Below are 14,105 nucleotides of genomic sequence, written 5' to 3' on the forward strand. Positions count from 1 at the left end.
GGGAGATGTCGGGTTCTTACTAAGTGCTAATGAGATAATGAGATATTAGGTTCTTACTAAGTACTAAGTCAGTACTTGACAATTCTCTAGTTCTGGCCTTTCCTAGGGAAGAGCTTGCATGCTTAGGAGGAGCAAGCTCATTGGTTGAAGTAATTCCTCCCAGAAGCCCTTGCATTATCCCACACCCATTCTCTGGGAGGATAAGGAGGGCAGCACTCCAGAGATAGAGAGTCTCTGCTCTAGACCAGGCTTGACGTGGCTCTCTGCAGGAAGGGAAGTCACTTCTCTGGACGAGAGTTAACAGCAACTGTCTGGAGACAACATTTTCCTACAGGAAGAAGAATCTGTCTGAGAGATTTGAGTTGACACAGCAGATCTCCCAGAGAGCATTAGGCAGCTTCTGGAGACAACAGCAGGTTACACAGTATGATTGATTTAATCTTACAACAAGGTGTTAACTCAGTGGAATTGATAAAACAGTGGTTATCTAGTTTACCTATATTTAGTACTTAGCATGTTCTTAGCAATTGATGTAATTGTAATAGAGTATATAAGCTGAGGACAAAGTCAGCCACAGAGATTCCATCTTTGATCAGCCTCATGGTAGCTCTCTTGCCTCTTGCATTCCTCCACTTAAAACAAGACCCATGGAAGGCCTCTAGAAAGCTAGCCTGGTCCCAGGCAAAGGAGATAGACTGTGAAGGAGATAATAAAGACTTTGGATTTTATCCCTGACTATTCTAGTGGTGATTATTCTGTTGAAACCAAGGCTGGTCTGAAGGCCCTCCAGAAAACTAAATAGAAAGTCATATCTTCCCTTCTCCCTCTCCAAGGCAACAGGCAAGCTAAATTATATGTGTATAATCATGGCAAACATATTTCCACATTAATTATATTGGGAAAAAAGAATTGGAATAACAGGGAAAAACCGTGAGAAAGTGGGGGGGGGAAACAGTGAAAAAGTGGAAATGATATTTTTAATTTGAAATCAGACTCCATAGTTCTTTCTTTGATTATCTTCAGCATTTTCCATCATGGGTCACTTAGAATTATATTGGATCATTGCATTGCTTAGAAAAGTTAAGCCTATCATAGTTGATCATCATGCTTTTATTATGAGAGTGTTCTCCAAGTTCTGCCCACTTCATTCAACATTAGTTTAAATAAGTCTTTCTATTTCTTTGAAACCACAAAAAGATGTATTATGAATATTTTGTACATGTAGATAATTTCCCCTTTTTATGTCTTTTGAATAAAGATCTAATAGTGTTATTGCTGGATGAAAAGATATGCATAGTTTTATAGTACTTTTGTTTTCCAGAATTGTTGTATCAGTTCACAGCTTCATCAACTCTGCATTGTGTCCAAATTTACATATATGTTCTCCAACATTTATCATTTTCTATTTTATGTCACATTAGCCAAACTCATGGGTGTGATTTGGAACCTCAATGTTATTTTAATATACATTTCTCTAATCAACAGTGATTTAAAGCAATTTTTCATATGAATAAAGTTATCTTTAATTTCTTTATCTGACAATTAGCTGTTCATATCCTTTGACCATTTATCATTTGGGGAATGATTTTTATTCTTATAAATTTGATTCAGTTCTCTATATATTTTAGACATGAGACTTTTATCAGAAACACTGGCTGTAAAAATGATCAAGCTTTCCTTCCAATCTTGATTTCACTGATTTTGTTTGTGCAAAACCTTTTTAATTTAATGTACAAAAATTATCCATTTTACATTTTATAACATCTTTTTGTTTTAGTCATAAATTCTTCCTTCACCCTATGGATATCTGACAGATAAACTGTTACTTGCTCTTCTAATTTGCTTATATTATTCATTGTTTAAAAACAGAGAATTTTACATTTATGCTTTGAGGAACTAGAAAAACATTTAGTTTATTGTAGGATGACAAAATTGTGGAAGTAGAGTGGGGAGAGGGGAAGATTGGAAGAATAATTCCTTTTGGAATATCATTTTGGTAAGTAAGTGGAAGATGAATTGGAGTGGTGGAAATCTTGAGACAGGGAGAAAACCAGAAGGCTATTGAAATATTCCAGTGACATATACTTGGTCCAGGTTGAGTGGAGGTTCACTTGAGTGGCACAGTATATATAGGAAAGGTGTTGGGAATGTAAAAATGAATGAACTTGGTAAGAGATTGGATATGGGCCATGGGGACAGCAGAGGGAGGGTGGGGGCCATGGGTAAGGATTACTACCAGACACTAGGCCTGGCCCAGGGAGACTCAGATGAAGAGATCAAGAGAGCCTACTTCGGCAAGTGCTACACTACCACCGGGACAAGAACAAGGAGCCTGGCGCCGAGGAGAAGTTCAAGAAGATCGCAGAAGCTTACGATGTGCTCAGCAACCCACACAAGAGGGACATCTTCGCCCCCTATGGGGAGGAGGGACTGAAGGGTGGTGGCCCTAGTAGCGGTAGCAGTACTGCTCCTAATGGTGCCTCCTTCAGCTACACTTTCCATGGGGACCCTTATGCTATGTTGGTTGAGTTCTTTGGTGGTTGCAATCCTTTTGACACCTTTTTTGGTCAACAAAACAGGGAAGAAGGCATGGACATTGATGACCCATTTTCTGGCTTCCCAATGGGCATGGGTGGCTTTACTAATATGAAGTTTAGCTGACTGTGCCCCTCCCAGGAACACAGCCACTGAAAACAGGATCCTCCTTTCACCCATGACCTGCGGGTCTCACTTGAGGAGATCTATAGTGGTTGTACCAAAAAGATGAAGATCTCCCACAAGCTGCTTAACCCCATGGGAAGAGCATCTGCAATGAGGACAAGATCCTGACCACTGAAGTGAAAAGAGGGTGGAAAGAGGGGACCAAGATTACCTTCCCAAAAAAGGGGGACGAAACCTCTACCAACATTTCAGCTGACATTGTCTTTGTCTTAAAAGACAAGCCACACGATATTTTTAAGAGAGATGGGTCTGATGTGATTTACCCTGCAAGGATCTCCCTCCGTGAGGCCCTGTGTGGCTGTACAGTGAATGTCCCAACACTGGATGGCAGGACATACCCATAGTGTTCAAGGATGTCATCAGGACTGGAATGAGGTGGAAGGTTGCTGGAAGAAGGCCTTCCCCTCCCAAAAAACACCAGAAAAACATGGGGACCTCATTATTGAATTTGAAGTGAATTTCCCTGACATAATCCCCTGTCTTCAAGAACCATGCTGGAGCAGATCCTGCCTATATAGCAATCTCCGCTCCTCAAGGACTGAACCAAGGACATTTCCAAAGCTCAAGGTTTTCTGGACCATCTCCAACAGTTGTGGGCCTCCAGGGTGGGAGGGACCATAGAAGATTTTCATATTCTGAATGTTTCCAGAGAATATATTACAATCTTTCAAAGTCTTGCATTAGGCTTCAGTGATTTTTTCAAACAATATGTTCACAGGTAATGAGGTAGCACAAAAGCATTCCAAGAATTTGACTCTCTTTAATCATGCCAGTATAACTAACCTCCTCCCCCTTTTCCCAGAAACAATTAAGTGTTCTGTCATCTCCAACTCAGAACCCTGAGTTGTATCAACTACCCTCAAATATACACACTCCCTCCTTTAGATGGAAAGCATTAGACTCATAATTGGACTCTGCTGTTCTTTAGCATTTTTGGCTCTTACTCTTAGTTGATGTCTGCCGGGAGTACATTTCTGCTCCTCATTGCTGTTTGTATTGTTACTGATATGTATTTTATTCCAACTTTGTCTTCACATGTCTCATTTTTGCTTCTGAAAATAATTACATCCTTTCTTGCTGTCCCAGCTTGAATCCTTATAATTTACCTTGAGAATCTCCTTGCTGGTGTCCAAAAGCAAACAGAAAGGGAGAAAATGGGAGACTTGGCTTGGTAACCAATGGGGCATTCTAAAATTCTTTCTCTATAGTCATTTCTTTATAGCCCATTCATAGGCTGGGGTCCATTATTGTCTTTTCCTCTTTTTGGCTCACCTGGGATGTACAGGATTTAGCATTAACCCTTCAAATCCCTTAACCCCTAACCCAATCTGAAGAAATGAACTCTGGACTCTTATCAAAGGGATTCAATCCTTTCGAATTTATCACAACCCTAGTTATAATCCCTTTTGATAAAAGGGTCTTTGCTTCTGATACAAGATCATTCTGGATTTTCTGTAAATATATTTTGTATAAATCAGTATAAATTTGGTGTGCACTTACAAAAAACCCAATGCATTACAACTGCTGCTCTCTGTATGGGGCCATATTGGAATAAAAATGAAATTTTTGGAGTTGTTTTTTTGGAACAACTTTGTCTCTTCCCTGGAAATGGGTCTGGTGCTCAGGCCTATAGATTTAATTGTAAGGTTGCTGCTGCAGACATGAGACCAAAGCATATGCCTTGTCAATGTGCAGTATGTCAGGATTAAAGACTGATGCTAAACTCAGAAAAAAAAAAAGAGAGAGATTGAATATGTTAGAGAGAATGCAAAAAGAAGTTCAAAATAACATTGAGGGTTTGATATTTCAAACAAATGCTGTTTCAAACAAAAGGAAGAGAGTTGGTTATATTTTTATTTTATTTTTTAAAATTAATTTTATAATTATAATTTTTGTTGACAGTACATATGCATGGGTAATTTTTTTACAACCTTATCCTTTATATTAATTTTTCCAAATTTCCCCCTCCCTCCCTCTACTCCCTTCTCTAGAAGACAGGCAATCCCATATATATTATGTGTTACAGTATAACTTAGATACAATATATGTGTGTAAAACCAAATTTCTTGTGGCATGGTAAGAATTGGATTCCGAAGGGATAAGTAACCTGGGTAGAAAGACAAATAGTGAAAACATTTTATACTCAATTCCCACTTCTCTGGGTGTAGCTTTTTCTGTCCATCACTGATCAACTGGCACTGAATTAGATCTTATTTATGTTGAAGATATCCACTTCAATCAGAATACATCTTCATACAGTATTGTTGTTGAAGTGTATAGTGATCTCCTGTTTCTGCTCATTTCACTCAGCATCAGTTCATGTAAGTGTCTCCAAGCCTCTCTGTATTCATCCTACTGGTCATTTCTTACAGAGCAATAATATTCTATAACATTTATATACCATAATTTACCCTACTATTCTCCAATTTATGGGCATCCATTCATTTTTCCAGTATCTAGCCACTACAAAAAAGAGCTGCCATAAACATTTTGGGACATACAAGTCCCTTTCCCTTCTTTACTATTTCTTTGGAATATAAGACCAATAGTAGCACTGCTGGATCAAAGGGTATGCACATTTTGATAACTTTTTGGGCATAGTTCCAAATTGTTCTCCAGAAGGGCTAGATTCTTTCACAACTCCACCAACAATGCATCAGTGTCCCAGTTTTCCCACATTCCCTCCAACATTCATCATTATTTTTTCCTGTTGTCTTAGCCAATCTGACAGGAGTGTAGTGGTATCTCAGAGTTGTCTTAATTTGCATTTCTCTGATCAGTAGTGATTTGGAACACTCTTTCATATAAGTGGAAATAGTTTCAATTTCATCATCTGAAAATCATCTGCTCATATCTTTTGGTCATTTATCAATTGGAGAATGGTTTGATTTCTTATAAATTAGAGTCAGTACTCTATATATTTTGGAAATGAGGCCTTTATTGGAACCTTTAACTGTGAAAATATTTTCCCAATGTGTTACTTTCCTTATAATCTTGTTTGCATTAGTTTTGTTTTTACAAAAGCTTTTTAATTTGATGTAATCCAAATCTTCTATTTTGTGATCAATAATGATCTTAGTTCTCCTTTGGTCATAAATTCTTTCCTCCTCCACAAATCTGAGAGGTAAATTATCCTATGTTCCTCTAATCTATTTATGATCTCATTCTTTATGCCTAAGTCATGGATCCACCTTTATCTTATCTTGGTATATGGTGTTAAGTGTGGGACCATATCTAATTTCTGCCATAGTAATTTCCATTTTTCCCAACAGATTTTTTTCAAATAATGAATTCTTATCCCAAAAGTTGGGATCTTTGGGTTTATCAAACACTAGATTGCTATAGTTGTAAACTATTTTGTCTTGTGAACCTAACCTATTTTACTGATGAACTAGTCTATTTATTAGCCAATACCAAATGGTTTTGGTGATTGTTGCTTTATAATATAGTTTTAGATCAGGTACAGCTAGACCACCTTCATTTGATTTTTTTTTTCATTAATTTCCTTGAAATTCTCGACCTTCTGTTCTTCCATATGAATTTTGTTGTTATTTTTTTCTAGGTCATTAAAATAGTTTCTTGGGAGTCTGATTGGTATAGCACTAAATAAATAGATAAGTTTAGGGAGTATTGTCTTCTTGATTATATTCGCTTGGCCTATCCAAGAGTGTTGTCCTTCCAATTATTTAAATCTGACTTTATTTTTGTGGCAAGTATTTTGTAATTTTGCTCATATAATTCCTGACTTTTCTTTGGTAAATGGATTCCCAAATATTTTATGCTCTCGACATTTGTTTGGAATGGAATTTCTCTTTGTATCTCTTGCTGTTCCATTTTTTTGGTGATGTATAAAAATGCTGAGGATTTATGTGGATTTATTATGTATCCAGCAACTTTGTTAAAGTTGTGAATTATTTCTAATAACTTTTTTATTAGAATCTCTTGGGTTCTCTAAGTATACCATCATATCATCTGCAAAGGAGTGATAGTATGATTTCCTCATTACCTACTCTCATTCCTTTAATCTCTTTCTCGACTCTTATTGCTGAGGCTAGCATTTCTAATACAATATTGACTAGAAATGGTGATAATGGGCAACCTTGTTTCACTCCTGATTTTACTGGAAATGGTTCCAGTTTATCCCCATTACATATGATGCTTACTGACGGTTTTAAATATATGCTCCTGACTATTTTAAGAAATAATCCATTTATTCCTATAGTTTGAAGTGTTTTTAGTAGGAATGTTGTATTTTATAGAATGCTTTTTCTGTATCTATTGAGATGATCATATGATTTTAGTTAATTTGATTATTAATATGGTGGATTCTACTAATAGTTTTCCTAATATTAAATGAGCCCTGCATTCTTGGTATAAATCCTGCTTGATCATAGTTTATTATTCTGGGGATGATTTTCTGAAGTCTTTTTGCTATTATCTTATTTAAGATTTTAGCATCAATATTCATTAAGGTGATAGGTCTATAGTTTTTTTTTTTTTTTTTTTTTTTTTCTGTGTTTTCCACCTACCTCATTTAGGTATCAGTACCATATCTGTGCCATAAAAGGAGTTTGGTAGGACTACTTCATCCCCTATTTTTTCAAATAGTTTATATAGCATTGGGGCTAATTGTTCTTTAAATGTTTGGTAGAATTCACATGTAAATCCATCTGTTCCTGGGGATTTTTTCCTGGGGAGTTGATTAATAGGTTGTTCTATTTCTTTTTTCTGAAATGGGACTATTTAAACAGTTTGCCTCCTCCTCTGTTAATCTAGGAAGCCTATATTTTTGGAGGTAGTCATCCATAGATTCTTTATATTTACCATAATAATTTTAAAATGTTTTATCTTATTTCTAAATGAGAATGTCATTTCTAACTGGATGAATTCAGTCTTTAATATCTATTGCAGTCAAAAATATTCTCTTGAAGGTGATCTATTAAAAGACTATGTTATCATCAAATTCAATGACTTTTTAAAAAGTGAATAATTTCAATTTTTTATTATCTCCCTCACCTCCTCTTTCTTTTTGAATATAACATAAAATATTTTTAAACTATTATGGCAAGTATGTATCATCTATGAAAATAATTTCCTATTTTCTCCATTGTATGTGTGTGTATCTACTTTGCTCTTTGCATTGAGTCATTAGTAGGTACTATGCTTTACTGATTTTTCAAAATCATTGTTGCTCATTTCATTGATCAGAATTCTTAAGTCTTTTTAAGTTGTTTGTATTTAAAATGTATTTTTCATAGTCTCTACTTTCTTTAGCCTATGTATAATATTTTTTATAATTGAATCATTGAATGGAAGAAACCCATAATATTATTTAGTTTAAGCTGCCTCATGAACAATTCTCACAATTCTCCACTTCCACTTGAGATAATCTATTCCACCATTACACAGTTTTAATTGTTAGGATAATTTTTCTTAAATCATGGATTAGTTTAAAGATGAGTTCCAAATGAGAGCAAACTTATGGGGCATTGCAGAACTACTTGAATTATGAGACAAACAAAACATAAATAGTTAATGCTAAATATAAATTTACAAGTAGGTCTCTAGTAGAGCATCTTACCAGTTTGTCTTTAGTCCTCTGCTGTTCAACATCTTTAAATATGATTTGAACAAAGCCTTGAAGGTTTTCTGCCTCAGATTTGAAGATGACTTGAAGATCAGACATTCAATATCCACATTGAATGACAGAGCTAAGATCTAATGAGTTTGTAACACCATACAAAGGCAATCAAGCCAAAAATCAATTTGCAAGAATTTATTGTGTTCTATGTACTGTGCTAGGCATTATAAATTCAAATACAAAAAGAAAACATTACCAACTTCAAGGGGCTGGCAATCTAATTGAGAAAACCACAAAGAAATATATTAAGCATGAGAACATGATAAAATTTAGAGGTATGCAGACAGGTAAGAAATTTATAGGTGATGGCCACAACATTCGCTTTAACTATATACTCTAGTAGAAACCTTCCACCGATCAAAAAGAGGGAGTGGCCTTAGTTTCAGAAAGTTTTTACTATGTATGAGTTTCAGGGCAGAAATGATCTTGTAGAATAAATGTAACAAAGTGACGTTTATTTCTTAAAATATGAATTTCTACATGAATTTTAAAAAAAAGTATAAGTAGGGGCAGCTAGATGGTGCATTGGATAGAGCACCAGCCCTGAATTCAAGAGGACCCGAGTTCAAATCTGGCCTCAGACACTTAACACTTCCTAGCTGTGTGACCCTGGGCAAGTCACTTAACCCCAGCCTCAGGGGGGGGGGGGAGGGAAGTATAAGTAAATATGAGTAGAAAAAAATCCATATGAAAAACACTTCAGTATTTCAAGGCATTGAATGAGTTAAGATTTTGAAATGGTAAACCCAAATTTAACATAAACTTAAAATTCCATTAGAAAGTCATGGAGCCTAGGACAAGGTCAGACAACATCTAAAAGAAATAACTTCTCTCAAGGTTTCCACATTTTTAGAGAATACTACATCAAAAATAGAGTGAATAAGGGGACTGCAAAGAATGTTATATAATGACTAGATGAAGGAATTAGACTTGAAATGCAAATACATAGGGAGGAATGATAGCTACTTGAAGTTTTTGAAGACTATGATATAAGTAGAGAGAATTCTCATTTTACATAAATTCAGCTTACACAATTTGGACTTTACTTAAAGAATTCTGAATGAAATCAGAATTAAAAAAAAAAAAAAAAAAGAACCTTATGTTAACTTTATTATACAATGCTGTGGACCCTCTCTCTTTTTGCTCCTGTACTTTAACTAGATACTTTATGGTCTTCTACCCCTCCCACCTAAAGACTAAAAAAAAAAAAAAAAAAAAAAAAAAAGCAACATAAAAAATTCTCTCTGTGAAAGCTGAAGAACATTTTGACCAGAGTATACACTAATATTTCTACCACTGCTGAATCTCATAGGTAGAATTGAGATTTCTGGAACAAAGAAAGCTTTGCCTTTCTCTACCTACTTACATATCACTTCTCCCCCAGTCTTCTGGCTATGCTCAAATACTCGTGTCTGTCTGAGCCCCCTACTCTTTTTGTTCTCTCTTTTCTGTGTCTGTGTTCCTCTGCCATATGTCTGACCTTTGAGTGTTCTTCCTCTAAGTTCTAGCAAGTCCTCCATGAGACTAGACCCTCGTGTTTCTCCTCCTGTGCTCTCTTATCTTCTCTTATCCCTAAATCTTCTTGAATTATGTATTGCCCCATTCTTTCCACTGGCAGTTGCAGTCATCTTATGGATGAACTCCTTCCCTCTCTCCCTTTTCCACTTTGGAACAAATTCACATTATGTAAAAATGTCTTTAATTAGAGATCTGAATAAAGGTGTACTTCTGTAAATGAGGAATTTCTGTATTAGACAAGAATTTGTGGCTGCTTGACAGAAAAGAGTAAATGGATAAAACTTACAGAAAATTAGAAAAGCTGGGTTTGCAGAAAACCTTTTTATATTAGTTTTTGGTGGGTAGCTTTTTTTTTTTCCTTCAATGGATATCTTCTAGGAAAGGCTGGATGAGGTTTTGGGATTCATAGAGAATGGATCTTTTTGTGTTTTTCATTGAACAGGACAATCTCTAAGACCTCATTCAACTGTTTCTCTTTTTCTTTTAAACTTTTAAACTATGTAAATAAATTCAATTTCTTCCCTTCATTTTCCTTTTAGATATCTCTTGACCTAAATTTCTGTACAATTCTGCTTTGACTTTCTGTTATCAATTTGACAAATAATTTGCTCCTATGTTCTGCACACTAATCTTAACAATGTTATTAACATCCTAGTTTTCTTTCACTTCCAGAACTACTGTAATTTTATTTTAGCTTTAACATTCACTTCTATTCAAGTTACTCTAGTCTGTAAATTCTAGTCCACAAATACCTCCTAAATTCTAGTCTCTCATTAAGAAATTCCAATTAAACATTTCCTTCTATGTTAATTCTCAGAGTTAAGTCAAAATCAACATTTCTATGTCTAAATTTATTAACATTGCACTAAATCCAAATGAGAAAGTTCAGGATTATTTTTCACACTTCTCACATTTCCCTCCCTCTATCATTCATTTTATTAACTATTCCTGCAAACTTTATGTCATCTGCAAAATTTAATGAGCATATCATTAATATCTATAAGTTAAAAATATTGAACAATGTAGAGGCTCATCCCTACTGTTTCCTGATCATTCTTCCTCATGTCTTTTCCCTTTCTACATCTTTACTTATGGCCATCCTTCAATTTTCCCTACCTTGTTCCAACTTATTTTTGTTAGCTCAACACTTACATTTCCTTGAGGAATAGATTCAAATAGATCTTGCTCCATTAAAATTTACTTGGTCATTTCTGGTGGAAATAATTTTTCCCCATTCTAAACTCTTCCTTAGTGATTAGTTCATCTTTGTTATTGACACATTCTATGACATGTATTTGAATTTCTATTACCTTGTTTTGGTAAAAACTTATTTTTTATAGCATCAAATCACCTTCTGTGACTTGTCAGCTGTCCTATGCAGAAGGCATATGTACGTTTCAATATATAGATATATAATGAATAATATATGAATACATGTAAATATAATATTGTAATTGTAATTAATTATGAAATACATTTTAATAAATAAATAATGAGTATAATTGGCACTTTATGGACATCAATTTTATATATGTAAAATAATAGAATTGTACTAGAGTATCATTAATATTTCTTTCAGTGTTTTATGATTCAATAAACAGATGATTGCAGGAACAATGTGAATAGTAGGCGGTTTATTAACATTTACATAACACATAAGCTTCTTTAATGATCAAAAATGTGTCAGGCACTATGTACTTATGGATATCTACTGAGAAATTGACTGATGCTTACAAAACTAAAGTTATCTTATTTGTCTATCGCACATATTCTCTCATATTAAATTTTAATTCCTTAAAAATTCATTAATATTTTTAAACAAGATCAGTATGGCACAAAATAAACTATATGTGGAGAAAGAGAGCTGTATTCTACAATTTGAATTTTGAGTAAATTGGAAGTAGACTAGAAATATGAATTTCCAGAATAATCAGAATTGTTGATTTAAAATCTCCTATGTTTATGCAAAAATCATGAAATCCTTGTGTTTTACCAGCATAAATTTGAACACAACTTATTTTCATAAATGCTTTCTAAAATTGCTATTATTAATATTTGATATAAACTTTTCCTAGGTATTACTACATAACTTTTAATTTATGATGAGTTTATCCCAGATTTTTAAACAGATAATAATGCTTCATTATACATAATATCAACAGACAGATTTCAAAAGTTTCACTGTATTTCAAATATATGGTCATAGATTTAATTACAATCACATACATATAAAATAGTTTTGTAAATATATGTATCCAATTTTAATGCTTCATAACAATTTTTTTTCATATTGCTAATGCAGTTCAATGAAAAATTAAAGAAATGATTTTGCTTTTTATTCAGTTTTTATCACTTTTCTCTAAATTAAAAATACTAAGAAGAGAGGAGTCATTGAACATCCATAAGAATTAATAATAAATGTTTGATGTCTTTTACTCTAAGTAGCTATATTGTTGCCAAACTTTTAAACTCTTTTCATTGACTAATATAAAATGTGTTGGATTAAAACAAAAGAAAATAAAAGCAAAGCACATTAATCTAAAAGAATTAATTAACATACATTTCTGAAAATGTAAGTTTTGCCATAATTTAAAAAATTATTTTTCAGGCAGCAATTCCAAAAATATACATAGGAGAAAAATGTATTTCTCCCATGGACTGCTGAGGTAAGCAGAACTTTTAAGCAGATATAAAAAGATCAGTTTGTCAATGAAAATGCTGACAATTGCATTGCAAACAAGAAAGATTTTCTTTGCTCCAGAGCAAATGGAAGCAGTCTCTGATTACTGGGGAACAGCATTACTTAGAGTGCTATGATTAAAAAAAATTGGGACAACTAGACTACATAATAAATAAATAACTGTTCATTGATAAGAGAGAGAAAACTGATAACCTCACAAATGAAACTTAAGTTACTAGTTGGAAGGAAAATTTGAAGCCTGAAGCTTAAATGCACAAAATTCCAATGGATCTATTCTATTCTTGACACTGGTGCAAAATCCTTGTTAAAGTCAGTGAAAATTCTAATCATGTATGGAGATAGCTTCTTATGTAAATATCAAATTTTTAATTTATTTTTTCATAAGAATGCTCTCCTGCTCTCTCCTCATAAAATAAAAGAAACCAAAGTTAAAAAAATAAAATTAGAATTAAATTTTAAAACCTTTAAACATGTTTTCCATATTGACGGAAATGAGTCTTTATTGGTTACAATAATAATAATAATAATAATAATAATAATAATAATAATAATAATAATAATAAAACAGCTCTCTTGTGTTCTTTATTTCCCAAAATATCTTTAAAAAAAACACTAACTTTTCATGCTAATAGTCAGAATTCTTTATATCACAAATTTTGTAAACCAGGATGTGCTGTGACAGGGGAGGAAAGCAGAGAATCTAATATTTCTATGACTACTCCAATACCAAGATTCAGATAAGAAATGTCTTCATTAAACATGGTTTGAAAACTACTATGTCCAGTGACACAAAATTATAATATTTACAAAGTTTCTATTAACTTTCATATAAGATTTTGATTAAAGCATGATTAATGGAGAGATCAGGAATAGTCCCTGATTGTTGGAGAGATCAGGGATTTAAGATTGCATCTACATAGGTTGAAAACTTAAGGTGAAGAACTTTTTGTATGAAATCTAGTCGGCACCCAATCTGCAATTTATCTTTTTAAAAAGGTGTCTAAAGAATAGAGAAACTTAGCAATTTGATCAATATCACACAGCTAAAATGTGTTAGATTTTGGAATTGATTCCAAGTCTTCCTAATTCTGCCTCTCAATATACTAAGCCACACAATTTCTGAATACAGATAAACTTATCAATTAGATTACAATTTGTATTCTATAAGAGGAAAAAAACAAGGGAGAGGGGATAGAAGTCCTAAAATTGAAACAAGTGAATTGGAACATCCATTTAATCTACATTCATCTTTCTATTGACTTGTTATAGAATCATAGATCCAAAGGTAGAAGAAAAGGTAAGAGTCCATATATTTTAACCTTATTCATGCCACAAATTTAAAAACCAAGGGGCACAGATTTTATATGATCTGCCTGATGTCACTGAGGAAGTAAGTGTCCAAGGCAGGATTTGAGCCCAAGATTTCTATCCATTACCCCTTATGTGTTGTTGAAGAAGAATAAGGATAAATTTAACAAATACAAGGGAAAAACATTGATAATGATTTACACTATGTAACAAGTT

At 33.6% G+C, this 14,105-nt stretch overlaps 1 pseudogene; it reads left to right on the plus strand.

Annotated features, from left to right (window-relative positions):
- Positions 1–2,218: 2,218 nt before the first annotated feature.
- LOC141564887 (dnaJ homolog subfamily B member 1 pseudogene) lies at positions 2,219–3,313 on the plus strand (annotated as a pseudogene).
- The last annotated feature ends 10,792 nt before the right edge of the window (positions 3,314–14,105 follow it).

The sequence above is a fragment of the Sminthopsis crassicaudata genome, chromosome 3 (assembly GCF_048593235.1).
Source record: "Sminthopsis crassicaudata isolate SCR6 chromosome 3, ASM4859323v1, whole genome shotgun sequence".
Classification (NCBI taxonomy): Eukaryota; Metazoa; Chordata; class Mammalia; order Dasyuromorphia; family Dasyuridae; genus Sminthopsis; species Sminthopsis crassicaudata.